Source organism: Entelurus aequoreus, linkage group LG04 (genome assembly GCF_033978785.1).
Source record: "Entelurus aequoreus isolate RoL-2023_Sb linkage group LG04, RoL_Eaeq_v1.1, whole genome shotgun sequence".
Taxonomy (NCBI): Eukaryota; Metazoa; Chordata; class Actinopteri; order Syngnathiformes; family Syngnathidae; genus Entelurus; species Entelurus aequoreus.
The window spans coordinates 44137382-44164479 of record NC_084734.1 but is presented as its reverse complement, the minus strand read 5'-3'; the positions used below and the strand labels follow the sequence as shown (position 1 = coordinate 44164479).

The window sequence follows — 27098 nt, the reverse complement described above, 5'->3', positions numbered from 1 at the left end:
GTGGGGCCAGCAGGAACCATCCCGAGCGGAGACGGGTCAGCAGCGTAGAGATGTCCCCATCCGATGAACAGGCTAGCGGTCCACCCCGGAGCAGAGTAGAAAAGAAAAGAAAAGAAACGGCAGATCAACTGGTCTAAAAAGGGAGTCTATTTAAAGGCTAGAGTATACAAATGAGTTTTAAGATAAGACTTAAATGCTTCTACTGAGGTAGCATCTCTAACTTTTACCGGGAGGGCATTCCATAATATTGGAGCCCGAATAGAAAACGCTCTATAGCCCGCAGACTTTTTTGGGGCTCTGGGAATCACTAATAAGCCGGAGTTCTTTGAACGCAGATTTCTTGCCGGGACATATGGTACAATACAATCGGCAAGATAGGCAGGAGCTTGACCGTGTAGTATTTTATACGTAAGTAGTAAAACCTTAAAGTCACATCTTAGGTGCACAGGAAGCCAGTGCAAGTGAGCCAGTATAGGCGTAATATGATCAAACTTTCTTGTTTTTGTCAAAAGTTTAGCAGCCGCATTTTGTACCATCTGTAATCTTTTAATGCTAGACTTAGGGAGGCCCGAAAATAAAACGTTACAGTAATCGAGACGAGATGTAACGAACGCATGGATAATGATCTCAGCATCGCTTGTGGACAAAATGGAACGAATTTTAGCGATATTACGGAGATGAAAGAAGGCCGTTTTAGTAACACTCTTAATGTGTGACTCAAACGAGAGAGTTGGGTCGAAGATAATACCCAGATTCTTTACAGAGTCGCCTTGTTTAATTGTTTGGTTGTCAAATGTTAAGGTGGTATTATTAAATAGATGTCGGTGTTGAGCAGGACCGATAATCAGCATTTCCGTTTTCTTAGCGTTGAGTTGCAAAAAGTTAGCGGACATCCATTGTTTAATTTCATTAAGACACGCCTCCAGCTGACTACAATCCGGCGTGTTGGTCAACTTTAGGGGCATGTAGAGTTGGGCGTCATCCGCATAACAGTGAAAGCTAACACCGTATTTGCGTATGATGTCACCTAGCGGCAGCATGTAAATACTAAAGAGTGCAGGGCCAAGAACCGAACCCTGGGGAACTCCGCACGTTACCTTAACATAGTCCGAGGTCACATTGTTATGGGAGACACACTGCATCCTGTCAGTAAGATAAGAGTTAAACCAAGACAAGGCTAAGTCTGACATCCCAATACGCGTTTTGATACGCTCTAATAAAATATTATGATCAACAGTATCGAAAGCGGCGCTAAGATCAAGAAGCAGCAACATAGATGACGCATCAGAATCCATCGTTAGCAATAGATCATTAGTCATTTTTGCGAGGGCTGTCTCCGTAGAGTGATTTGCCCTGAAACCGGATTGAAAAGGTTCACAGAGATTGTTAGACGCTAACTGTTCATTTAGCTGCTGTGTGACAATTTTTTCGAGAATTTTCGAGATAAACGGAAGGTGGGACACCGGCCGGTAGTTCACCATGAAGTCAGGATCGAGGTTAGGTCTTTTGAGTAGAGGATGAATAACCGCTTTTTTGAATGCTAGGGGAACAGTACCAGAGGAAAGTGATAAGTTTATAATATTTAACACTGATGGACCTAATAAAACAAAAAGCTCCTTGATAAGTTTCCCAGGAATTGGGTCAAGTAAACATGTTGTTTGTTTTGTCCCATTTACACATTTTAACAATTCCTCCAATGTTATTTCATCAAAGAGAGAGAAACTATTTTGGAGGGCAGTGTCCGTCGTATATACAGTCGTACTTGTGTTAATAGAACCCAGTTGTAGCTGAGATGCATTGTCTTTAATCTCTTTTCTAATGACGTCAATTTTCTTATTAAAGAAATTCATAAAGTCATCTGCTGAGTGGGTGGAGCTACTGGGAGGAGTCCCTTGTTGGGTTAGCGATGCTACTGTACTAAACAAATATTTAGGATCATTTTTGTTGAGGTGGATGAGATTTGAGTAATATTTAGCTTTAGCTGAGGTAACCATGCGTTTATAAGTTATTAAACTATCACTCCATGCTTGATGGAAAACCTCAAGTTTAGTCGCACGCCATTTGCGTTCCAGCTTTCTACATGATAATTTCTGGGCTTTAGTTTCTTCTGTAAACAATGGGGTACGCCTTTTAGGGGCCCTTTTTAGCTTTAGCGGTGCTACACTATCAATGGTGTCGTGCAGGGCGTCGTTAAAGTTGTTAGTGAGGTTATCAATAGAGCCCACATAATTTGGGAATGGTGCCATTACCGAAGGCAGTAGGTCAGTAAGAGTCGTCGTTGTGGCAGCATTAATGTTGCGGCTGCTGTAGTAGTTATTATTATTATTATTAGTTTGTTGACAATGAGTCAGAACTTCGAATTTTATAAGGTAATGATCGGACATTACTTTAGTGTACGGGAGTATCGTAACTTTAGAGGTGGTGACACCCCTGACAAGCACTAGATCTATCGTATTACCGTTGCGATGCGTGGGTTCATTTATTATTTGTGTAAGACCACAGCTATCAATTATAGTCTGGAGCGCCACGCATGGAGGGTCCGATGGGGTATTCATATGGATGTTAAAGTCTCCCATTATGATTATATTGTCGGCGTGCGTCACTAGATCAGCAACGAACTCTGAAAATTCATTGATAAAGTCCGAATAGGGCCCTGGGGGGCGGTAGATGACAGCCAGGTGCAGAGGCAGCGGTGTGACAAACCTCACAGTAAGCACCTCAAACGAGTTATATTTATTATTTAGGTCCGAGGTAAGGCTAAAGTTTTTGTTGTATATTAGTGCAACACCCCCACCCCTTTTAATGGGACGGGCAATATGCGTTCCCGTATAGCCAGGAGGAGACGCCTCACCCAGCGCAAAAAATGTGTCTGGTTTGAGCCAGGTCTCGGCTAGATCAACGACATCAAGATTGTTGTCTCTGATGACTTCATTAACTAATAACGTTTTGGAAGACAATGACCTTATGTTTAAAAAGCCCATATTATAGGTAGTGGGCTGTTTTGAGGAGTTTTTGTTGAAAGTATCCGTAGTAGCAATATTAATAATGTTACGTTTATTATGCGTAGTGCACTTTAAATAATTTCGACCATATCTAGGAATTGATATGACAGGAATTTTTAGATTGTTTGCCACCTCAGTAAAATGCATGTCCACCTCTGACGCAGAAAAAACATTATGTGAGTTGTATATTATTCTAAGAGAATTGCTATGTGTGCAGGGATTATCCAGCCTGGCGCTGGCTAGTTCTAGTTTAACAGGCTCCTTATTTGCGCTTCTTTGTGGATTAGCATTTAGCTTTTTCGTTAGCCCCGCTAACAACAACGCATGTAGCTTTGTTGTTAGCCCCGCTCGACACCCCCGCTTCTGCTTCCGAGTGCATCGCTTACGTCTCTTTCGTTGACGGTCTCCGCTGGTAGTGGACGCCGCTGCTTCAAAGGCCACTGCTGGATGTAGCTCGCGAAGAATTCCCAAGCTAGCGAGTAGGTCCACCGTACACGCATCTTTCAGCCCAAAATGGCCCGATCTCTCCACATCCAGAATCGTAAGTCGGTCGTAAGTGGTCACGGAGTGAACACGCTGTGAGCCAGCCATGAAATTGACTGAATTGAGGGGTATTTTTGCCAAATCGGTCTACACTTCCAGGAGCGCTCGGAAGAAGCCGCTGCCTTGAAGCGCCGCCATCTTGGAAAAGTGAATAAAAAAAATAGTGAATAGTCATTTATAGGTCAGAATTTTTTTTTCAAAATTACTTGATCGTTTTATGTCAGAAAAATATTTTTAAATTAATTGGCCATTTTATACGTCGTGTTGCGGGTTCGCTGTGAACGGGAAGGATCAGGCTGGTTAACAGGATTTTTAGTTTGCTTTATTTTCTTTTTCTTTCCTTTCGGATTTTCTTCTCTCGCTCTCCTTCTCACTCTCCGTCTTTCTCTGCCTCTCCGGGCTCTTCCTCCTCTTCGGGCTCCTCATGCTGCTTTAAATAAAGAGACAGGTGATCAGACAACTTGTTCCAGCTGGGTTATCCACTCACCTGCAGCTGCTCCGTAGCCGGTTTCCGCACATGCTCTGCCCACAGGCGACGCGTGGACCACGCCCCCTTCACATCCCTCCACCGCCAGTCCTAGGCCGGGCAGCCACCCGGCCGCGCCCACTCCCCCCCGCGAGAGGAAGTCGGCCACCGCCATCCGCGTGCCCGGCCGGTGGACCACCTGGAAATTGTAAGGCTGCAACGCAAGGTACCACCGGGTGATTCGCGCGTTGGCATCCTTCATGCGGTGGAGCCACTGGAGTGGTTTGTGGTCCGAGCAGAGACTGAAGGCGCGCCCCAGTAGGTAGTACCGGATGGCCCCGACAGCCCACCGGATGGCGAGGCACTCCCTCTCTACCGTGCTGTACTTCGCCTCCCGGTCCGAGAGCTTCCGGCTGATGTACAATACGGGGCGGTCGACGGCCTCCACCTGCTGGGATAGTACCGCCCCCAGTCTCCTGCCCGACGCGCCCGCCTGCAGACAGAAGGGGATAGCAAAGTTAGGCAAGCGCAGAACCGGCTCCTCACAGAGGGCTCTCTTTACCTTCACAAACACCTGCTGGCACTGCTCCGTCCACTGGACCAGCTCTGCGGCACCCTTTCGGGTGAGGTCAGTCAGTGGGCTGGTCAGGTCTGCGAACCGGGGAATGAACCGGCGGTAGTAGCCCGCTAGTCCCAAAAACTGCCTCACCTCTTTTTTCGTCTTGGGGGGTGGACAGGCCGCGATCGCCGCCGTCTTGTCCACCTGCTGTCGCACCTGTCTCCCCCCAAGTGGTACCCCAAATACTGTTCCTCCCTCCGGCCAATGTGCACTTTGCCGGGTTGGCGGTGAGCCCCGCCCGCCTCAGGGACTCGAGCACTGCTCCCACCCGCCGCATGTACTCCTCCCAGCTGCTACTCTGGATGATGACATCATCCAGGTAGGCAGCTGCATATGTCGCATGAGGGTGCAGCACCCAGTCCATGAGGCGCTGGAACATGGCAGGCGCACCGAACAAGCCAAACGGAAGCGTCACAAACTGGTATAAACCTTCCGGAGGGGAAAAGGCCGGTTTTTCCAGAGAATCTGGTGATAAGGGAATCTGCCAGTAGCCCTTGGTCAAATCCAGTGTCGTGAAAAAACGAGCAGTGCCCAACCGATCCAGGAGCTCGTCGACCCGAGGCATTGGGTATGCGTCAAAACGTGACACTTCCTTCACCTTGCGGTAATCCACACAGAACCGCACAGACCCATCCTTCTTCCCTACCAGAACGATGGGGCTGCACCAGGCACTGTGGGATTCTTCTATTACCCCCAATTCCAGCATTATTTTTAATTCCTCCCGAACTATTTTGCGCTTGTGTTCGGGAAGCCGGTATGGCGGAGACCGCACCGTAACCCCCGGGCTAGTCTCAATCGAATGCTGGATGAGGTTCGTACGCCCGGGCCAAGGGGAGAACACATCAGAGAAGCGTTGTTGCAGCTTAGCAACATCCGCTTTCTGCGCTAACGTGAGCAGATTGTCACAGGGAAGGGAGGAGGGCGGGGCCAAGCACGGGATCTCGGGCTCCGCCTCCTTCCATGCTTTCAGCAGGTTCAGATGGTATATTTGCGTGTCTCCGCCGCGGTCCGAACGTCAAACCTCGTAATCCACATCCCCCACCTGCCGTGTGACCTCAAAGGGCCCTTGCCAGTGGGCAAGTAATTTTGAGCTGGATGTTGGGAGTAATACAAGCACTTTTTCTCCCGGTGAAAATTTCCTTAGCTGGGTCCCCCTGTTGTACGTGGGCTGTTGAGGTTCCTGGCCGTGGAGCAAATTCTCACGTGACAGGTGCCCCACTGTGTGGAGTTTTGCTCGCATGTCCATGACGTAATGAATTTCATTTTTGCTGGTGCTTGGCCCCTCCTCCCAGCTTTCTTTAATTACATCCAGCACCCCGCGCGGCTTCCTGCCGTATAATAGCTCAAAAGGCGCAAAACCGGACGAGGACTGAGGTACTTCCCGCATCGCAAACATTAGGGGATCCAGCCATTTGTCCCAATTTGGTTTGTCCTCGTGCGTGAACTTACGGATCATGGTTTTCAGCGTCTTATTTAGCCGTTCCACCAACCCGTCTGTTTGTGGGTGGTACACGCTGGTGCGGATCGCTTTAATTCTCAATAACCCGGATAGTTCCTTTATCGTGCGTTACATAAAGGACTTGCCATGGTCAGTCAGAATCTTTTTCGGGATTCCAACTCGGGAGATGACCTGAAACAGGGCCTGCGCGACACTTTTTGCTGAATTGGAGCACAGTGGCACTGCTTCGGGATAGCGCGTTGCGTAATCCACCAGGACTAGTGCAAAGCGATATTCTCGTGTACTCGGGTGAAATGGTCAAGTGAGGTCCATACCAGTTCTTTCGAAAGGGACCTCCATGAGCGGCAATGGGCGCAAGGGCGCCTTTGGGGTGGCCGCTGGGTTCACCAGCTGGCAGTCCGGGCAGGCAGCACACCAACGGCGCACGTCTGCCCGGATGCCCGGCCAATAGAATCGGACCATGACCCGATTAAGTGTTTTCTCATACCCAATGTGGCCAACCATCGGGTTATAGTGTGCGGCCTGGAAAACCATTTCCCGGCAGCATTTTTGTACCAACAACTGGGTGGATTCCTCGCCTGTTTGAGTGTCATGGCTCACTCGGTATAACCTGTCCCTAATAATTGAAAAATAAGGGAATACCCGCGCTGCTCTCAGGCGTACCACCTGACCGTTGCTTAAATTCACCTGGTCCCAGGCCGTGCGCAAAGTTTCATCGCGAGACTGCTCGAGGGGGAAGTCCTCCTTGGGGGCCCATCGGGGTACCGGGGGGGCTTCCCGTGAAGCCCCCGCCGGTTCCCCCCCGCCGTCTCGGATGCACTCGCGTCGCCACTGAGAACGGCGCAGACACTCCCCTCTCCTACGGTCCGTAAACGCACCCCCATGCATTGTGTGACTAAACTGTTAAATCCCGGTCAATCTGTGCCTAAAAGTATAGGGGGCGTAAGGTGCACACTTACAGCAACCTTGACATTATGCTTTTGCCCATTATACCAAATTTCCACTGGCACCATCGGGTACTCGTGCACATCCCCATGAACACACCTAATTTTTACCCATGTCGCCTGCCTCAAAGCCCCGGGTCGAACCAGGTTTTGGATGATCATGGACTGTCTACAGCCTGAATCCACCATATGTACTCCCTTGTGCCCTTACCGGGACGCAGTACGCCTCTCCCAGATCGGGGGAGGGTGCTGGAAGGCCGACCACCTGCATCACCTGGCCCACCTCCATCAGTGGGCACTCCCACCGCACGTGACCAGGCTGCCCGCACTTCCAGCACACCTGCCCGGGTGCGCGAAGCGCCGTCTGTGGGGGAAGCCCCACCTCAGCAGCGCTCGGGCCCTGTAAGAGAGGAGGAGGAAAAGACAGATTACAAAACCAACTTGCACCCCGGATGAGACTGGTGTGGATGGTCGGTGCCTCCTGTGCGGTGTTGGGGTGTGTCGTGCGGGAACCTGTTTGTGGGTTGGGTCCGCCTCCGCTGGCCGGGATCTTGTCATCGCCGGCGGTTGCCCCTCCCTTTGCGCGGCCCGTTGGCACGCCGCTGGTACCGGCCGCTCCGTTCCCCTCCGGGCCGTGTGCTCCCGTCCTGCCTCGCGGTGGACAGCCAGGTGGTCCTCCGCCAGGGTCACCGCCGCTTGTAGGTCGCGTGGGCGGTGGTACCGGATCCACGCCGAGGTCCGCTCCGGGATGGCCGCCAGAAACTGCTCGAGCAGGATGAGTTCAAACATGGCCCTGTCGTACCTGGTGGGGTGCAGCCATCGTGTGGCCGCGCCGCACAACTGCTGCCCCAGTGCGAACGGCCTGTCATCTGGGCCCAGCCTCAGGGCCCGGAAGCGGCGCCGGTGGTCTTCTGCCGAACTGGCCACCCGGTCCAGGATGGCCCTCCTCAGGTCCGGTAACATCATCCTGGAGGCCGCTGGTAGGCTCAACGCTGCCCGCTGCGCCTCTCCTGCAAGCAGCAGCAGCAGTCTCACCCCCCCCCATTCCTCCTCGGGCCACTCACATTCCGCCGCCGGGGCCCAAAGACATCCAGGAAGGCCTGTGGGTCCTCCGTCTCCCCCATCCGCTGCGTGGTGGTTGCCGCTGCGACTTTAGTCAAAACTTGACCCAGCACTGTCAGGGGGTTCTGCTCAGCCATTTTTCCTCTTCTTCCGTCCCTTGCCGGTTGGGTGCCACTGTAGCAAGTCGTGTTGCGGGTTCGCTGTGAACGGGAAGGATCAGGCTGGTTAACAGGATTTTTAGTTTGCTTTATTTTCTTTTTCTTTCCTTTCGGATTTTCTTCTCTCGCTCTCCTTCTCAATTTCCGTCTTTCTCTGCCTCTCCGGGCTCTTCCTCCTCTCCGGGCTCCTCACGCTGCTTTAAATAAGGAGACAGGTGATCAGACAACCTATTCCAACTGGGTTATCCACTCACCTGCAGCTGTTACCTAGCCGGCTTCCGCAGATGCTTTGCCCACAGGCGACGTGTGGACGACGCCCCCTCCACAGTCAGGAATTATTTTTTTAATTAATTGGTCATTTTTTTCATCAGAAAAAAACGTTTTAAAATTTGTTGGTCGTTTTTTATGTCACAAAAATATTTTTTAATCAATTGGTCGTTTTATATGTGAGAAAAAAATATTTCTAATTGTTTATTGATTAAATTCAGACAATCTTTATGATTAAAAAGTGACCATCTTTCTTTCAACCAATTCTTCAAAAATAATTACCACATTATACAATACTATGTGTTCATGGAAACTTGGTTCTATTTTCTGTTTACTTTTCAGTTTTGAACATATTTGTCCATATCCTGAAAAGGTACCAATTATTTGAATATCTAATAATTAGTCTTATAAAATAAAGTTGTGTTGATTGGACTTTGAGGGACACAAATGGAATCCTAATGTATGTTTCTGAAAGTGTGCTGCTTATTTCCAAGTGATGCACATCTTCTACGTATCGGACTGCCGGTAAATTCTGTTCTGTTTCCTCTTTCATTACCACACATTCCTGGTAATCCCAATCCCCCTGCTTTTCTTGGAGAATCGCCATTTTCTCTCCGGTGTGTTGCTTGTCCGTCTCGCCTCCACATCTGCCTGAGCAAGAATGACGTGGGGAGGCAAGAAATAAGCAGCATGCGGTTGCAGGAGTGGTGTAATGGTGGATGGTGACAGATGACTGACACATTCACAGAGGAGCGAGTCAACAATGCGACAGTGTGTTAGGACGTGATAGAACTGATAGCACATTCTCACAAAGAGAATTGTTTGCAGATGGAGTGTCTTTTTGGGCACTAATTTACCTCCATCTTTGCTTGGAAGGCATTCTCATCATAGACCCGCCACACACACACACCGTGACATGTCACTCTTCCCGTAATGACTTCCTGTTTGATCTACCGCCATCCACAGAACCTTCTGCCTAAGACAACTGTCACTATTTATTCCTATTATAAAGATAAAAGGGCTGCCTACCCCGCCTTGGCGCTGTCAGACGAGTGGAGTGTGGAGGAGATTGTCACAGGAGGAGGAGGAGAATGATTCATTGTGTTGATCTGTACTTGAACGAGCCGGCGTCCGTGATGCTGAGATCATCTGCTGCTAATAGACCTGCCAGCCGGTCTGCACGCTGTGGAACTTCATGTACAATCTGAAGACTTGTGTTTCTGGACTCCTGGCCTGGGGCTCTCCTGGGGGTGGGTCTGGTCTCCCGCTGGCTTGGGTGCTGCCTGTCCCCTGCTTCTCCCGTGCCTTGTCCTCTGCTGGGCGCTTCTGTCAATCAGGGGCGCCGCTAGGGATTTTGGGCCCCATGAAAATAATCTTTACAGGGCCCCCTGTATTATAATTTCATCATCATTAGGGGCCTCTCTGGGCCCCCGTCCATCATGGGCCCCTAGAATCCGTCTCCTTTACCCCCCCTTTTCCGCGCCCCTGCTGTCAATGGCCTGCCACTGGGACTCCTGTCGCTGGTCGGCCTGGCTGAATGGAGCCTGTGGTCCCTTGTTTCCTGCTGTTTTAGGTTGGGCTCTCTGGGTGGCTTGGGCGGTACTTTGGCTCCCGCACAAACTAGGAGACAAATATATTGTACATAGAAATTCACATACATACTCACATCCACACAATTATTCATACATATATACACACATACGTATATTCATTCGTTAATACATACATATGCGCACACATTGGTACTTACCGACATACATAGGTATATACGCTCCCACATAAATATAATCACGTTTCATCAAACATTTATTAACGTTGTTCCCCTAGTGGAAACTGGGAAAAACACAGCACACTGACAAAGCTTAACTTATTGTTACAATAACGATCTATAATAATACAGGTTAATACAGTTCGCTCCTCTTTCTTCCCCCTCAATGTATCTGCTTTCTTTTGTAATTAAAGTTATCATTACATATATGTATTGTTGCATTTTAAACAATTTTATTGTTCATAACAGAGGTAGTATGTATTGTTTTGTTATAACATTTTTGAGTTTTCATTTTTGAATCATCCCTCGTTTATCGCTGTTAATTGGTTCTGGACGCGAAGTAGGAAAAATCAATTATAAATCCAATATTTTCATTGCTTCAGCATACAAAATTTGTTTACGACCTTCTAAATATGTTTTTCTACATTTTGAGACCTCTTTAGGCATGAAGTAACATCCGTTAGTCACCTTCACACTCTTTTATTCCAATATATAGTAATGCTGCGAAAGGCTGAGCCAATCCGTGACCACAATATTGAACAGCACGCTCTGATTGGTTTGAATACGTGTAGTGGCCAATACTACTGTAGTATGTATAGTTTTAGTTTATCTATCAATCAATCAATCAATCACAATTTATTTATGCAGCCTTTAATCACAAGTGTCTCAAAGGGCTTCACAAACTAAAATGACATCCCCTTATCTGAACCCAAATCCGGGCAAGAGAAAACTTTAAAAGCCCAAGTTGGAAAAAAGAAGAAACCTGAGAGAGGGATGTAGGGACACCCCTCCAGGGTAACCAGCTGAAATTGATGCAGAGTGGGTACAATCATTGAATTGTTACATAAATAGATAATGTGACTGTCCAGTCTATCAGGAAGCCAGCAGAGGGTCATATGGGGATCTTCTTCCATGTAGACAAGTTGAAAACGCAGCGACATCACCAGCTGCACATAGAAAAGTGGTTCACCCCGGATCACGACCCCAGGTCAGCGCCTCCTCCAGACTGGTACTCCTCCAGAGATTATCCGTGACCACCTGGTACATTTTCAATGCATGAGAGGATAGACAGAGCAGATAAGAAAAGCGGCAGGTAAACTGGTCTAAACAGGATCTATTCAAAAGCTAGAGTATATAAATTAGTTTAAGGCGGGACTTTAATGCTTCTACTGAGGTAGAATCTCTAACTATACTGAACAAAAATATAAACATTTTTCTTTTTACTCCCATTTTTCTTGAGTTGAACTCAAAGATCTAAAACTTTTACAATATACACAAAATACCCATTCCTCTTGAATATTGTTCACAAATCTGTCTAAATCTGTGTTAGTGAGCACTTTTTCTTTGCCAAGATAAGCCACCCCACCTCACAGGTGTGGCATATCAAGGTCCTGATTAAACAGCATGAATATTGCACAGGTGTGCCTTAGGCTGCCCCCTATAAAAGGCCACTCTGAAATGTGCAGTTTTGCTTTATTGGGACTCTCGGGGGGGTCAGAAAAGCAGTCAGTATCTGGTGTGACCACCATTGGCCTCACACAGTGCAACACATCTCCTTCACATAAAGTTGATCAGGTTGTTGATTGTGGCCTGTGGAATGTTGGTCCACTCTTCAGTGGCTGTGCAAAATTTCTGGATATTGGCAGGAACTGAAACACGCTGTCCTATACGCCACGCCACAGCGTCCCAAACATGCTCAATGGGTGACATGTCTGGTGAGTATGCTGACCATGCAAGAACTGGGATGATTTCAGATTCCAGGAATTGTGTACAGATCCTTGCAACATGGGACCGTGCATTGTCATGCTGCAACATGAGGTGATGGTCTTGGGTGAATGGCACAAATATGGGCCTCAGGATCTTGTCACAGTATCTCTGTACATTTAAAATGCCATCATAACATACGCCTGCCCATACCATTACCCCAACCCCACCATGGTCACAACGTTGACATCAGCAAACCGCTTTCCCACACGACACCACACACGTTGTCTGCCATCAGCCCTGAACAGTGAAAACCGTGATTCGTCCGTAAAGAAAACACCTCGCCAACGTGCCAGATGCCATCGAATGTGAGCATTTGCTCACTAAAGCCGGTTACGACGATAAACTGCTGTCAGGTCTAGACCCCGATGAGGACGACGAGCATGCAGATGAGCTTCCCTGAGAGGGTTTCTCACAGTTTGTGCAGAAATTATTTGGTTATGCATACCGATTGTTGCAGTAGCTGTCCGGGTGGCTTGTCTCAGACGATCATGAAGGTGCACCAGCCGGATGTGGAGGTCCTGGGCTGGTTTTTGATTGATTGATTGAGACTTTTATTAGTAGGTTGCACAGTGAAGTACATATTCCGTACAATTGACCTCTAAATGGTAACACCCGAATAAGTTTTTCAACTTGTTTAAGTCGGGGTCCATTTAAATTAATTCATGATACAGATATATACTATCAGATATATACTATCATTATAATACAGTCATCACACAAGATAATCACATTGAATTATTTACATTTACAATCCGGGGTGTGGAGGGGGGGGGGTTAGGTTTGGTTGTTATCATCAGTCATCAACAATTGAGAACAGAGAAATGGATATTGGAACAGTGTAGGTCTGACTTGGTAGGATATGGACAGCAAGTAGTGGACAGAGAGAGAGAGAGAGAGAGAGAGAGAGATCAGAAGGCATAAAAAAAGTATCTGCATTTGATTGTTTACATTTGATTATTAACAATCCGGGGAGGGTGTTAGTTTAGGGTTGTAGCTGCCTGAAGGTGAACTTTTATTGCGGTTTTGAAGGAGGATAGAGATGCCCTTTCTTTTATACCTGTTGGGAGCGCATTCCACATTGATGTGGCATATGGGGAATGGTGCCAGTACTAAGGGCAGTAGGTCAGAGAGAGTCGTGGTTGTAGCAGTATTGATATTACGGCTTATTAAGCACTAGGTATTCTCAGGACGTTGGCAATGGATCAGAACTTAACATTTGTTGAGGTAGTTATCAAACATTACTTTGGTGGACGGGATTTTACTAAACTTTAGAGGTTGCTATCTGTGGTCCCTCCCAAGGTTTGTCATTGTCCCATTGGGTTGAGTTTTTCCCTGCCGGGATGTGGGTTAAGATCCGGGGATGCCATTGTGGTTTGTTTTGAGGCACTTGTGATTAAGGGCTTTTTAAATAAACGTTGATTGATTGATTGATTGATTGATTGATTGATTGATTGACTAGCCCTATTGTATTACCGTTGCGATGTGTGGGTTCATGTATTATTTGTGTAAGACCACAACTGTCGATTATAGTTTTGAGCGCCACGCTCGTAGGGTCTAACAGAGTATTTATGCGAATATTATAATTGCTCATGACAACTATATCATCTGCATAAGTCACAAGGTCAGCAAAGTCTGAATAAGGCTCAGGGGGGCAGGCAATTAGTAGTAAGAAGCATTGGGCTAGGGCTAAGTTTAAGGTTTGCATCAGAGATTAGTGCAACCCTCTACATGTGAGCTTGTATAGTTAAGTAGAGATGCCTCTTTAAGCGGGATACATTCATTTGGTTTTAGATCATTGGGTTATGCTTTTTCACCAGGAGGGATCTCAAAAAACACCTGAACGAATGAGTAGCAAAAAAGGTTTTAATCTCACAAAAGGTCAGTTATAACAAAAGATGGTAATACTGGGTGGAAAACCAGAATCAAAAAAACTAGTAAACAATGCTAGGAAGGGTAAGAAACCAAAAACAATGTCACTGGCAGGGAATAGCTAGTGACACAAAAAAAGTACAAATGAAAGTAAATCAACAACAAAAGGTGGCCTCAAATGAAAGCTGGAGGACTGAACAAAAATACAAAAAGATAAAAAGGCAAAAATACTTTGCATGTAAGCAGACACGGAACAAGGAGCAGAGTTGGCATGGATAATGTAACAGGACACGGGGTAAAGATGAACAATGAACTCTGGAGCCTGAAACGTGAAAACACCTAGGGACAGTGCCTCCAGTAATCGTCCAGAAAGAAGATCTGCAATCATTGCCAAGGATCTGAAAAGGTAGAAGATCGACATCGCTGCCCTGTCTGAAACCTGCCTGGCCAAGGAGGAAAAACTAGAGGAGAAGAAAGAGTGGTACACTTTTTTCTGGAAGGGAAAAGTGGCTGATGCACCCAGAATCCACAGAGTGGGATTTACGATCAAAAAACGGCTCATCTCCCAACTCTTTAATCTCCAGTAGGCATCAATAAGCGTCTCATGACCCTACGACTGAGGCTCTCAGATTAACAGATGGCCACAGCTGTGAGTGCCCATGTGCCAACTTTGGACTCACAGGACGAAGATAAGGATACCTTATCTTCAGCCCTAGACCATGTTTTATCAAACATCCCGAAAAAAGATGAGACCCTTCTACTCTGGGATTTCAATGCCAGGTTTGGCAAGTTTGTAAAGGCACTCTAGGCAAAGAAGATTTTAGGAATGTCAACTCCAATGGAGTCCCCCTTTTGTCAAAGTGTCCTGAACATGAGCTGGAGATTACCAACACCCTTTTACATCAAAGGAACAGGCTGAAAACATCCTGGATGCATTCGAGATCGAAGCGCTGGCATCTCATAGATTATGCAGTGTCAGGGCCAGAGATTCCAAAGATCATCACCAGGGCCATGATCTGTGCAGACGACTGATTGATTGATTGATTGAAACTTTTATTAGTAGATTGCACAGTTCAGTACTTATTCCGTACAATTGACCTCTAAATGGTAACACCCGAATAAGTTTTTCAACTTGTTTAAGTCGGTCGGGGTCCACGTAATCAATTCATGGTACAAATATATGCTATCATCATAATACAGTCATCACACAAGTTAATCATCAGAGTATATACATTGAATTATTTACATTATTTACAATCTGGGGGGTGGGATGAGGAGGGTTTGGTTGATAACAGCACTTTAGTCATCAACAATTGCATCATCAGAGAAATGGGCATTAAAACAGTGTAGGTCTGACTTGGTAGGATATGTACAGCGAGCAGAGAACATAGTGAGTTCAGATAGCATAAGAACAATTATATACATTAGAAATACATTTGATTATTTACATTTGGTTATTTACAATCCGGGGAGGTGGGATGTGGAAGGGGGAGGGTGTTAGTTTAGGGTTGAAGTTGCGTGGAGGTGTTGTTTTAGTGCGGTTTTGAAGGAGGATAGAGATGCACTTTCTTTTACACCTGTTGGGAGTGTATTCCATATTGATGTGGCATAGAAGGAGAATGAGTTTAGACCTTTGTTAGATCGGAATCTGGGTTTAACGTGGTTTGTGGAACTCCCTCTGGTGTTGTGGTTATGGCGGTCATTTACATTAAGGAAGTAGTTTGACATGTACTTCGGTATCAGGGAGGTGTAACGGATTTTATAGACTAGGCTCAGTGCAAGTTGTTTTACTCTGTGCTCCATCCTGAGCCAGCCCACTTTGGAGAAGTGGGTTGGAGTGAGGTGTGATCTGGGGTGGAGGTCTAAAAGTAACCTGACTGGTTTGTTCTGGGATGTTTCTAATCTAGATTTGAGGGTTTTGGAGGTGCTAGGGTACCAGGAGGTGCAAGCGTAATCGAAAAAGGGTTGAACGAGAGTTCCCGCTAAAATCTTCAAGGTGCTTTTATTGACCAGAGAGGAGATCCTGTATAGAAATCTTGTTCGTTGGTTGACCTTTTTGTTTACCTCGGTTGCTATTTTATCACAGGAAAGATTATCCTCTAGAATGGAATCTAGGTAGGCGACCTCATCTTTCCTGGTGATAACAATGTCACCCACATTTATAGTGAAGTCACTGACTTTCTTAAGATTGATTTGGGACCCAAATAGGATGGATTCCGTTTTACCCAAGTGTATGGATAGTTTATTGTCAGCGAGCCAGGTGCAAATACTAAGGAGTTCAGCACTGAGGATTTTTTCCACCTGTGACTTGACAGCAGGGCAGATTCATCCGCTAACAGGAACAATTCACAGTCGCATGCTGATGACATGTCACTTACGTATGTTAGGAACAGTAAAGGCCCTAATATACTGCCTTGGGGGACTCCACAGCTTACTGACAGGGAGGGGACACGGTGCCGTTCATCTCTACCACCTGTTTCCTCCCTTCTAAGTAAGATTGCATCCAGCTCGATGAGGTTTTATCAAATCCGATTGCTCTAAGTTTATCCAACGGTATAGCATAGTTTACGGTGTCATAGGCCTTCTGAAGGTCCAGCATGACCATGCCGCAGTATTTGCCCCCGTCCACCTCATGTTTGATGTGGTCGGTCGGATAGAGAAGGCATGTGTCAGTGGAGTGGTTAGTTCTGAAGCTGGATTGGAATTTGTACATGAGTTTATTAGTAGCAAGGTATCTATCGACCTATTCATAAACTATTTTTTCCATTACTTTCTAAATGGAACTGAGAATAGAAACAGGTCTAATTTGCTACCTTTTTTAAGAAGGGGGGTTACTCTTGCTATCTTGAAATCCTTGGGTACTTGGCCTTGTTTAATTGAGAGGTTAATTATGTGTGTGATGATAGGAGCAATGGTGGTGGCAGAGTCCCTGAGGTCTGCTGAACAGACCACCACCTCAACAACTCCACAATGAACATCCAGCTGCAGCAGAAGAGGAGGACACAAAAGAGATTGATCCGCCCCAAATTTAACATCAATAGCCTTAAAGACCCAGACAAGGCTGACTGGAATATGCCAAGAAAAAAACAGCAGAATCCACAAGCAGTCAAGTCAATGCCATAGAGAAACTCAGTATTAACAAGGCCTCCAGGCCAGATGCGATTCCAGCAGAAATCTTCAAGCAAGGCAAACCAAAACTCCTTTGCCATATCCACAGTCTCCTAGGTAACATTTGGGATAAGGGGGAAATCTCAGCTGAACTAAGGGATGCTTTATTTGTCACTATCTTCAAGAAGGGAGATAAGGCGGACTGTGACAACGATAGATGCATTTCCCTTGTGTTCACAATAGGAAAAATACTGGCACTCATTTTGGCCAACTGGTTGCTGCCACTGCTAGAAGTGAGTCGCAGTGCGGCTTTTTGCCTGGAAGAGGAACCTCGGACATGATCTTTGCAGCACATCAAATGCAAGAGAAATGTCGCGAACAACACCTACCGCTGTACATGGCGTTCATCATAAAGGCCCTTGACTCTTTAAACAAAACTGCTCTCTGCGGTGACTTCTCCAAGTTAAGATGCCCGGACAAGTTTCTGAAGATCTTGCGTCTGTTGCACGATGACATGATCGCAACTGTAATTGACAATGGTGGCTCCGAAACAGCTTCTTTCAGTTTTTCACTGGTGTAAAGCAGGGCTGCATCATTGCACCACATTTGTTTCCCATTATCATCCTCCATCTCACCAGCCAAAACCTACCTAAGGGAGTCAAGTTTGTGCATGGGACAGATGGCGGGCTCCTTAACCTGAACTAATTTAGGGAAAAACGTAAGGTGATAACGTCTTCCATTACAGAGCTCTTGTATGCAGATTACAATGCTCTAAATCTGGGATGTCAAACCTACGGTTCGCGGGCCAGAATAGACCTGCGAACAAGTTTTATCCGACCCACGAAATGAATTTGCCAAGTATAAAAATGAACAAAAATTTTGAATGAAAGAAACTGCTGTTATAAATGTGTCCTCTAGATTTCGCTACACGCAGAGCACGCATGACTTCAGAAGGGGCAGAGCTGTGTACCGTGTGTCAACACTTCTGTGTTTGGACACTGCGTACTTACGCTGTTTATGAGTGATAGCATAGAAAATGGGGATTGACACATTCATGCCTTGATTGTCAAAGATGATGGTAATGTAACCTGTGACATTTATACCCAAGTAAATGCTTTTAATAAACTGTTGTATTTATAACTGGGGACACATTTTCTGGGTGTACATTAAGATGCTGAAATAATATGTATCTCCTTTTAACTTCATGTGTGATTAATTAAATGAGTCCAAATTCACAATAAATCATGAACATTATCACAACATTTATTCAGAAAGTATAAATAACGACAAATGAAAATAGAATACTATTAACCGGAACATGTAGGTGTGCTTGTTCTATTTTTAAACAAAGAAAACACTCTGAAGTTGTCTTTATTTGTAAGTTATTATGCCATGATTTTACCAGTCCGGCCCACTTGGGAATAGACTTTCCTCCATGTGGCCCCTGAGCTAAAATGAGTTTGACACCCCTGCATATTGGATGCTTTTGACAGAGCTTTCCAACTCCTGGGACTTGACATTATCATGGAGAAAACTGAGATCCTATATCAAACAGCTCCAGATACACCCTCCCAACACCCCACAATTTAAGTTGGAGACAACAACATGGAAAATGTTGATCAATTTGCCTACATTGGCAACCTTCTTTCAACGAGAGCTGTCATTGATGCTGAGATCCACCACCTCATAGGGTGTGTCAGCACAGCTTTTGCTAGGCTGAGGAAGAGAGTTTTTGACAAACGGGACATCCAGGCCAAGACTAAACTCCTTGTCTACCAAGCTGTAGTTCTGCCCACTCCGCTCTACAGGGCTGATAGCTGGACCACCTACAGCAGACATCTGAAGGCCCTGGAGCAGTACCACCAGAGCTGTCTCTACAAGTTCCTCTGGATCAGTCTGCAAGATAGACGAACCAACATCATCACTCCGAAGAAAGCCATCATCCCCAGCATCACCAGAACCATCATCCGGCACCAGCTGTGATGGACAGGTCATGTCATATGCATGCCTGACAAGCGCTTCTCTAAACAAATGCTGTATGGACAACTGAAGGAAGGGCAACATACCCAACAAGAGTGGAAGAAGACAAAGTCAACACCAAAACATATTTACGCGCAATGCCGCTTCAACCTCAACCTGAGGTTGCCCTTCATGGAGATATGCGGAGCAAGATGGTCCATGAAGGCACAGCACATCTTGAAAAGGAAATCCATGATTCCACTGAAACCAAAAGGCAACAAAGGACAAAGAGATCTGCCACAAAAACAGCTTTATACCACCACCACTACCCAGTCAACCATTCACATATACTCCCACTGCAATAAAGACTCTGGATCAAGGATCAAGAATCATGATTCAGATATGAATCGATTTTTTTCCGGCAGCCTTAACAGCGATGACTTATATTGCTTTCAACAAAGATGAACTTGACACAGTATGATTCTGCATGGCGGTATTTTCCACAAACAAGCGACGCAGATGCTATTAAAGGGAAACTGCACTTTTTTTTTAAATTTTGGCTTTCGTTTGCAATCCTAATGAGAGGTAAGATGTCACGGTGCATGCGCAATCCCACATTTCATCTGCTGCAAGCTCTGCCGGCACCTCTGCTAGGAGCGCCAGGACACGCCCCTGCTCGCTCTTCCCGCAACGCGGCCACGCACCTGCAAGGCTGCAGGCAATCACCAGTCCGTGAACCTGGGTCTGATGAAGACAGACAGCATAAAGACCAGTGGACCTGAAGATCCAGTGCCGGAACGTAGTTCACTCTTTGTAGTAAGCATCCCGTCTCTGGCTTCCCCCTGCGTACTTGCTCTCTCTCTGTGCCTTCCCTGTGCCCGTGTCTTATGTGAAGTGAATTATATGTATATAGCGCTTTTTCTCTAGTGACTCAAAGCGCTTTACATAGTTAGTAAGTTACATTTAAACCAGTGTGGGTGGCACTGGGAGCAGGTGGGTAAAGTGTCTTGCCCAAGGATACAACGGCAGTGACTAGGATGGCGGAAGCGGGGATCGAACCTGCAACCCTCAAGTTGCTGGCACGGCCACTCTACCAACCGAGCTATACCGCCCCACTTATGTCCTCTGTGTTCCCCTTGATCAAGTTGTGTGCCTTGACTTCCCTCTGGATTCCAGACTTACCTCCCTCAGTCCTCGACCTCTGCTTGGACACGGAGCTCGTTGCTTCTCTCCAGCCCCCGACCTCTTGCTTGCCCACAGACTGCCTTCTCGCCTTGCCCCTGTGGTCTGATGAATAATTAATCCAACACGCAATTACAACAACTCTGGTAACATTTACATTGTTAATTCTACACATCGTCTCGCACCATTCACGTTTAGTAGCATACACACCCCAACACATCATCAGCATCATGTTCAATAAACCTATTGAACTGATCTCTGCCGTTGTGTCGTCTCCTTCCCCCGTCATTCGTAACACAAGAAGACAAAAGTGTTTTTTTTGCTTTCTAATTTGTAAAAATCGACTCGACACATATTATGTATGTATTCGTATATATGTTATGTTATATTATATATCGCTATATTTAGTATATTTATACCTGCATTGTCCTTTCCATCCTTACACTTTCCATCATTGTAACTGAGCTACTGTGTTGAACAATTTCCCTTGTGGATCATTAAAGTTTGTCTAAGTCTAAGTTCTTGGTGGCTAGCATTGCAGCTAATGGGAGCAATCCATTCTGCCGCTTAATCACTTTAAACAACATCTAAAAACCACCAACTATACTTCATTTACATTCCGTAACGTTTATAATAACCAACCTTTAGCGACTTCGTTATTATTTTTTCTAGCGTAGTAAGACATCAACTTAGGATGGCATGCTAAGGCATTAGTCATAAGCTAACTATGGCAAGAGATAAGCTAGCATTTGCGTCAGCAGCTGAATCACTTTTGAGTTTGGAATGCACAACACAATGCGATCGGACAACAATCTGTACTGACTGAAAAACTGCTTGCTTCTATAACCAATAGTTAATCCTCGGTATATTCAGATTCGGAAATATAAGGTTGTGAATCCTCATCTGTCCAAAAATAGTTGTCTTTGTTGTCTGTTACCAAGTCCGCGATGACTGTAAGAACACACATTTGTTGCCGGAAGTCAGAAGTGGGTTGCTATGGGAACGGAAATAAATGCGCTAAGAAAAGAAGTTCAGGTAATGCAAAAAGTAACCAAAATACGATAAATATTGAACATAATACATATTGTTATGAACGTGTCTGTTACTACATTATATATGGACTTGCAGTGTGTATATAAAACATTGATGAAGGGTTTTGAAGTTGTTTTAGAGGGCTTTGAAGGCTACAACTGTGACTCCCATTGGCAGCATTTTGCAAGCGTTTTTTTTAAATCATCTTTCGGATACTAAAAAAAAAGAAAAAAGGAATGTGTTCTTGTCTCTCATAATGATTGTGAATGACATGCAAAATTCCAAAAAAGTGCAGTTCCCCTTTAAGTAGTCAGGGGGAAATGAGTATCAGGTGTGCGTGCAGATGGCTCTGCCCCGTTACCCAGAAACCAGGCACTGCAACAAAAAGCAGACAGGCGGCAATGGAGCTGCTAGATCATGACAGTGTGCAGGCAAATGCAATGCTGTGTGCCGAGTGCTGTTTGCTGTCCTCCGTCCTCCAGCAGTTCTGGCTATCCCTAAAATGTCTGCACCAACAGAGACATTATGAATGAAAACCAACGCTTCCCATCCAATCTGGTGGAGTTTGAGAGGTGCTGCAAATAAGAATAGGCAAAGAGGATTGGGCGAAACTGCCCAAAAATAGGTGTCACATTGTCATTATGGGGTATTGTCTGTAGAATTTTGAAGATAAAAATGAATGTTATCCATTTTAGAACTAGGCTGTAACATAACAAAAAGGTTATAAATACTTTCTGGATGCACTTTATAGTTATCTCTTGGCAGCTGATACTACTTTTTTCATCTTAAATGCTTCAATAAAGTAGTTAATTTTAAAAGTACATTGCGCCAGTTTTTTTATTTATTTTATTGTGGTAATGAATAAGTATTGAAAATCGTGGATTTATCGGTATCAACTGAAATTTTAGTATCGTGACAACCCTGGTGGTAGGATACCTAAAGTGCTTGGTGGACAGAAAATTGTGACTTTCAGAATGAGAATAAAGTAAACGTAAGAGTCCTTGATCTTTTAGCATGATGAAGACAAATAAAAACATTACTTACAGAAAGAAGTTGGGGCCGTAACTGCCTCAGAACCAGCGTCTTTTGCAGTGGACGTTTTGTTTTCCATAACAAAGCTATTTTTCTTTCTAAAATGTGTAACTCTGACGAAAGAAATAGACCAGAAAACAAATTTTCATTGCAGGGGGTGCTGGTTTTTAGGAGGATGAAACTTGTGGAGAATAAACATAGATCCTGCGATGTAAACAAGCACTGTCTTCAAGGTTCCTAGTTTCTATGAAAAGTTCCTGAGGTCAAAATTCAAGTTCAAGCTAACCAGTCCACAGTGATAATGTCACCTCAACACAAGTGCTTTGCGTCTCACCTTGACTTTGCTACGGCAGCGCCCAAGCAGTGAATTCAGAGAGGACGGCAAATCTTTTCACCTTTTGTCTGGTGACTGCCACACTGGTGGTTAGTAAACAGACCAGCTTGTCTCGACACGTGGGCCACAATTTGTACACAGGTGGAGGAACCGCAAATGTTCCAGTTTGCCTCATTTGAGGGGAAGAAAAAAAAGAAGAGAAACCAAAACGTCGTGTTCTGGCCGGAGGGGTTGCCATGGTAACGCAACATCTTTCCGCGGGGATCTTGTCTGTCTGTCTCATTAGGGACCTTCGTATCAGTGATATTCCACACCACCGGGCTATGACTCACTCGCGTAGTTTGGAGGACCCGAGCCACATTACACACAACTGCCTGTCACCATATAATAGTTCCTTCAATCAACCAATCAATCAAAGTTTATATACTGTATATAGTCCTTAATCACAAATGCTTCAAAGGGCTGCACAAACCACAACGACATCATTGGCTCTGACATTCGGGCAAGAAAAATCTCAACCCAATGGGAACAATGAGAAACCTTGGAAGGGATCACAGATGTGGGGGACCCCCTCCCTCCATATATATCTATAATATGCTAAATATAATTCTCCATCAAGCATCATTATAGACACACATCCTCTTTCTATGAATAAATTTGATTTATTTGATTAATATTTTATCTTACCATTGTTTAAATATTGTAATATTTATATATATACATTATTTTAATATGCTTTCATATTTTCATATTTCGAGGCATCAACAATGTGAAGCCTGTCATCAGGCACTGCAAAGACACATTAACGAGCATTGTGCACACACACACACACACACACACACACACACACACACACACACACACACACACACACACACACACACACACACACACACACACACACACACACACATACACACACATTGCACAAAACACACACTCGTCTCTCAGTCGTTTATCTCCACTGCCAGCATGATCGGGCTGCTAATCTCTTCCGTCATTTTCTTTTCTCAGGCAGCACCACAGTCGTCTTTTATGAAACTTATTTTGTCTGAACATGAGAGTGAAAGGAAGAACTACAATGTCATTGGACCACTGTTTTGGGGGTCAAATGTTTTGTTTTTGTCAGTTTCACCTGAGCAGAAACTCTTCTAGAGTATTGCTCAGTCGTTGCCTGGACTTGTGACATTTTTGCTGGAAGGCTCTGTCGTACAGAGGGGGCATTTTAAAAAGCAAAACATTTCCTATGGAATTTGACAATATGAGTTCTCACAGTGGCCTCGTGGTGAGCATGTGGGCCTGTCACGATTTAAACAAGATGGCGGACCCAAAAGCAGACAAGGCAGGCAGATTAAAAGTCCAAAGGGTTTAATTTAGGCAAATGAGGGATGAGGGAAAGGCGTCGTCAGCTGGAGTGGAGGTGTCTTGCAGGCAGGCAGGCTTAGAGGAGGTAGTCACTGGAGGTAGAGGAAAACAATGGTGAGTCGAGGAACAAGATACCAGGAGCAAAAGGCACAAACAAAAGATCATCAAAATACTACTAGACTGGCGAGAAGCGTTACCACATGGAGAGTTGTGAAACGATCTGGCAGCGTCGTGTGAGGAGGCCAGGGCTTTTGTGGAGTGGAGGTGATTAGCTGATGGCATGCAGGTGAGTAGGCTGATCAGCGCCAGGTGTGCCAGACTGGGAAGCCAGGAACCCAAACTCCGCCCACACATGGCCACACCCAGACAGACAAGACAGACACACAAGACACTTGCAGGGACTGTGACAGTACCTCCCCCTCACGGAACGCCCCCAGGCGATCCACCAGGCTTGTCAGGGTGGTCACGGTGGAATTTCGAGATGAGGGATGGATCCAGTATGAACCGTCGTGGAATGCAGCACCGCTCCTCAGGACCATAGCCTGCCCAGTCCACCAGGTACTGGAACCCCTTGCCACGGCGCCGGTATATGCAGGGTGGTCATCATCAAAGACAAGGGGGGGGGGGCATCTGGAGGAAAGCAGACTGGTCACAACAGGTTTCACCTGAGAGACGTGGAAGATAGGATGGACCTTCAGGTGAGGGGGCAACTTGAGCTTGATAGCAGTTGGGTTGACGATGGCAAGGATTTCATAGGGACCGACAAAACGGGGTGACAGCTTCCTGGAATCCGTCTTCAAGGGAAGGTCTTTAGAGGACAGCCACACATGTTGGCCTGCCTGGTATTCCGGGGCAGGGGTCCGGTGGCGGTCAGCAAAGCGCCGGTTTCGTTCCACTGAGCTGAGCAGGGCAGCCCGCGCATCCTTCCACACTTTCCGACAACGCCGCAGGTGACTCTGGACAGACGGAACAGCGATGTCGGCCTCTTCGGCTGGAAATAGTGGTGGTTGGTAACCCAGAGAACCTTCAAACGGTGACACACCTGTGGCAGCGGAAGACAGGGAATTGTGGGAATATTCGATCCATGCAAGGTGGGTGCTCCAGGTGGAGGGATTCTTGGCAGCGACACACCTGAGGGTAGCTTCCAGGTCCTGATTTGCCCGTTCTGTTTGCCCGTTAGTCTGGGGATGGTAACCAGATGACAAGCTTACTTTGGCTCCAAGGGCATGACAGAAAGCCTTCCACACCTGGGAGATGAATTGGGGTGCCCGGTCCGAAACGATGTCCAGAGGTATGCCATGGATCCGGAAAACATGGTTCACCATGAGGTTAGCAGTTTCAAGGGCTGAGGGTAGTTTGGGGAGAGCCACAAAATTAACTGCCTTAGAAAGTCTGTCCACGATGGTAAGTATTACTGTATTGCCTTGAGACTCAGTGAGCCCCGTCACAAAGTCCAAGGCGAAGTGGGACCATGGGCGACCAGGAACCGGCAAGGGACGGAGGAGACCTGCAGGCGGCTGGTTAGAAGATTTTCCACGTGCACACACAGTGCAGGCAGATACAAAGGCCCTAGTGTCTGTGGTCATGGTAGGCCACCAGAAGTGTCGCTTGAGGAGGGACAGGGTGCGGTTGATTCCGGGGTGGCATGCAAAGCGAGATGTGTGGGCCCAAAGGAGGACATCAGAACGGACAGAATCAGGTACAAAAAGTCTGTTAGCTGGGCCATTACCTTGGTCTGCTTGAGTCTGCTGAGCTTTACGAACCAGCGATTCGATCTCCCATGTCACCGCGGCCACCACACAGGAGGGGGGAAGGATAGGGTCAGGACTGTAAGAAATTTCAGAAGAGTACTGGCGTGACAGGGCATCTGGTTTAATGTTGTGAGAACCTGGACGGTAAGTTAAGGTGAACCGGAACCGACCAAAGAACAGCGCCCACCGGGCTTGACGGGAGTTGAGGCGCTTTGCCGATTGAATGTAGGTGAGGTTCTTGTGATCTGTCCATACGATGAACGGGTGTTCTGCCCCCTCCAGCCAATGCCTCCACTCCTCCAGGGCGAGCTTAACAGCGAGCAGTTCCCGATTTCCCACGTCGTAGTTGCGCTCAGCAGGTTCCAGGCTGTAGGAGAAGAAAGCACAGGGATGAAGTTTTTGGTCATCGGCTGAGCGCTGGGACAGGACGGCCACCACCCCTGAGTCTGAGGCGTCCACCTCCACAATAAATTGTCGAGAACGATCCGGATGAATGAGGACCGGGGCCGTGGTGAAACGTCTCTTCAATTCCCTGAAGGCAGCTCCAGCCTCTGTAGTCCAAGCGAATCGAGTGGATGTGGACGTCAACCTTGTGAGGGGTGCAGCTACCTGGCTGTAGTTTCTGATGAAACGGCGGTAGAAGTTGGCAAAACCCAAAAATCGCTGGAGCTCCTTCAACGTAGTAGGTTGAGGCCATTCCTCCACTGCGCGCACCTTCGCAGGGTCTGCTTTCACCTGGCCACTCCCAATTATCAGCCCCAGGAATGATGTAGAGGTGACATGGAACTCACATTTTTCAGCTTTGCAGTAGAGCCTGTTCTCCAGGAGACGCTGAAGCACCTGCCTGACATGCTCAAGGTGCTCCTCCTTGTTGCGGGAGAAGATCAGGATATCATCTAGGTAAACGAACACACAGCGGTTTAGAAGGTCACGAAGTACATCGTTTACAAGGGCTTGAAATACTGCTGGTGAATTAGTTAACCCAAAGGGCATGACCAGATACTTAAAATGTCCAAGTGGGGTCTTAAATGCAGTTTTCCACTCATCACCGGCTCTGATACGGATCAGATGATATGCATTACGTAGATCTAGCTTGGAAAAAATAGTAGCTCCCTGAAGGGGCTCAAAAGCAGATGCAATCAACGGCAATGGATATTTGTTTTTTATGGTAATGTCATTTAATCCACGATAGTCTATACAGGGGCGGAGTGATCCATCCTTCTTATCGACAAAGAAGAATCCTGCACCCACTGGGGAGGAGGAAGGACGGATAATGCCAGCTGCCAGGGATTCCTGAATATACTTCTCCATGCTCTCTCTCTCAGGACGTGACAGGTTGTATAGGCGACTTGCCGGCAGCGGCGCTCCAGAAATCAGGTTGATGGCACAATCATAGGGCCGGTGAGGTGGA

The 27098-nt window shown here is 46.4% G+C and overlaps 1 long non-coding RNA gene across 4 annotated transcripts in view; it reads left to right on the top strand.

The window, feature by feature from the left end:
• The window catches only part of LOC133648659 (uncharacterized), a 71967-nt gene that overhangs the window by 33752 nt on the left and 11117 nt on the right, over positions 1–27098 (top strand). For 2 of the 4 annotated variants that reach the window (XR_009825906.1, XR_009825907.1), the window contains exon 4: positions 16831–18172. The exons of the other annotated variants lie outside the window; for them this stretch is intronic. This is a non-coding gene — a long non-coding RNA (uncharacterized LOC133648659). Of the gene's footprint in view, positions 1–16830; positions 18173–27098 lie in introns of those variants that run through there. 4 annotated transcript variants of the gene reach the window in all.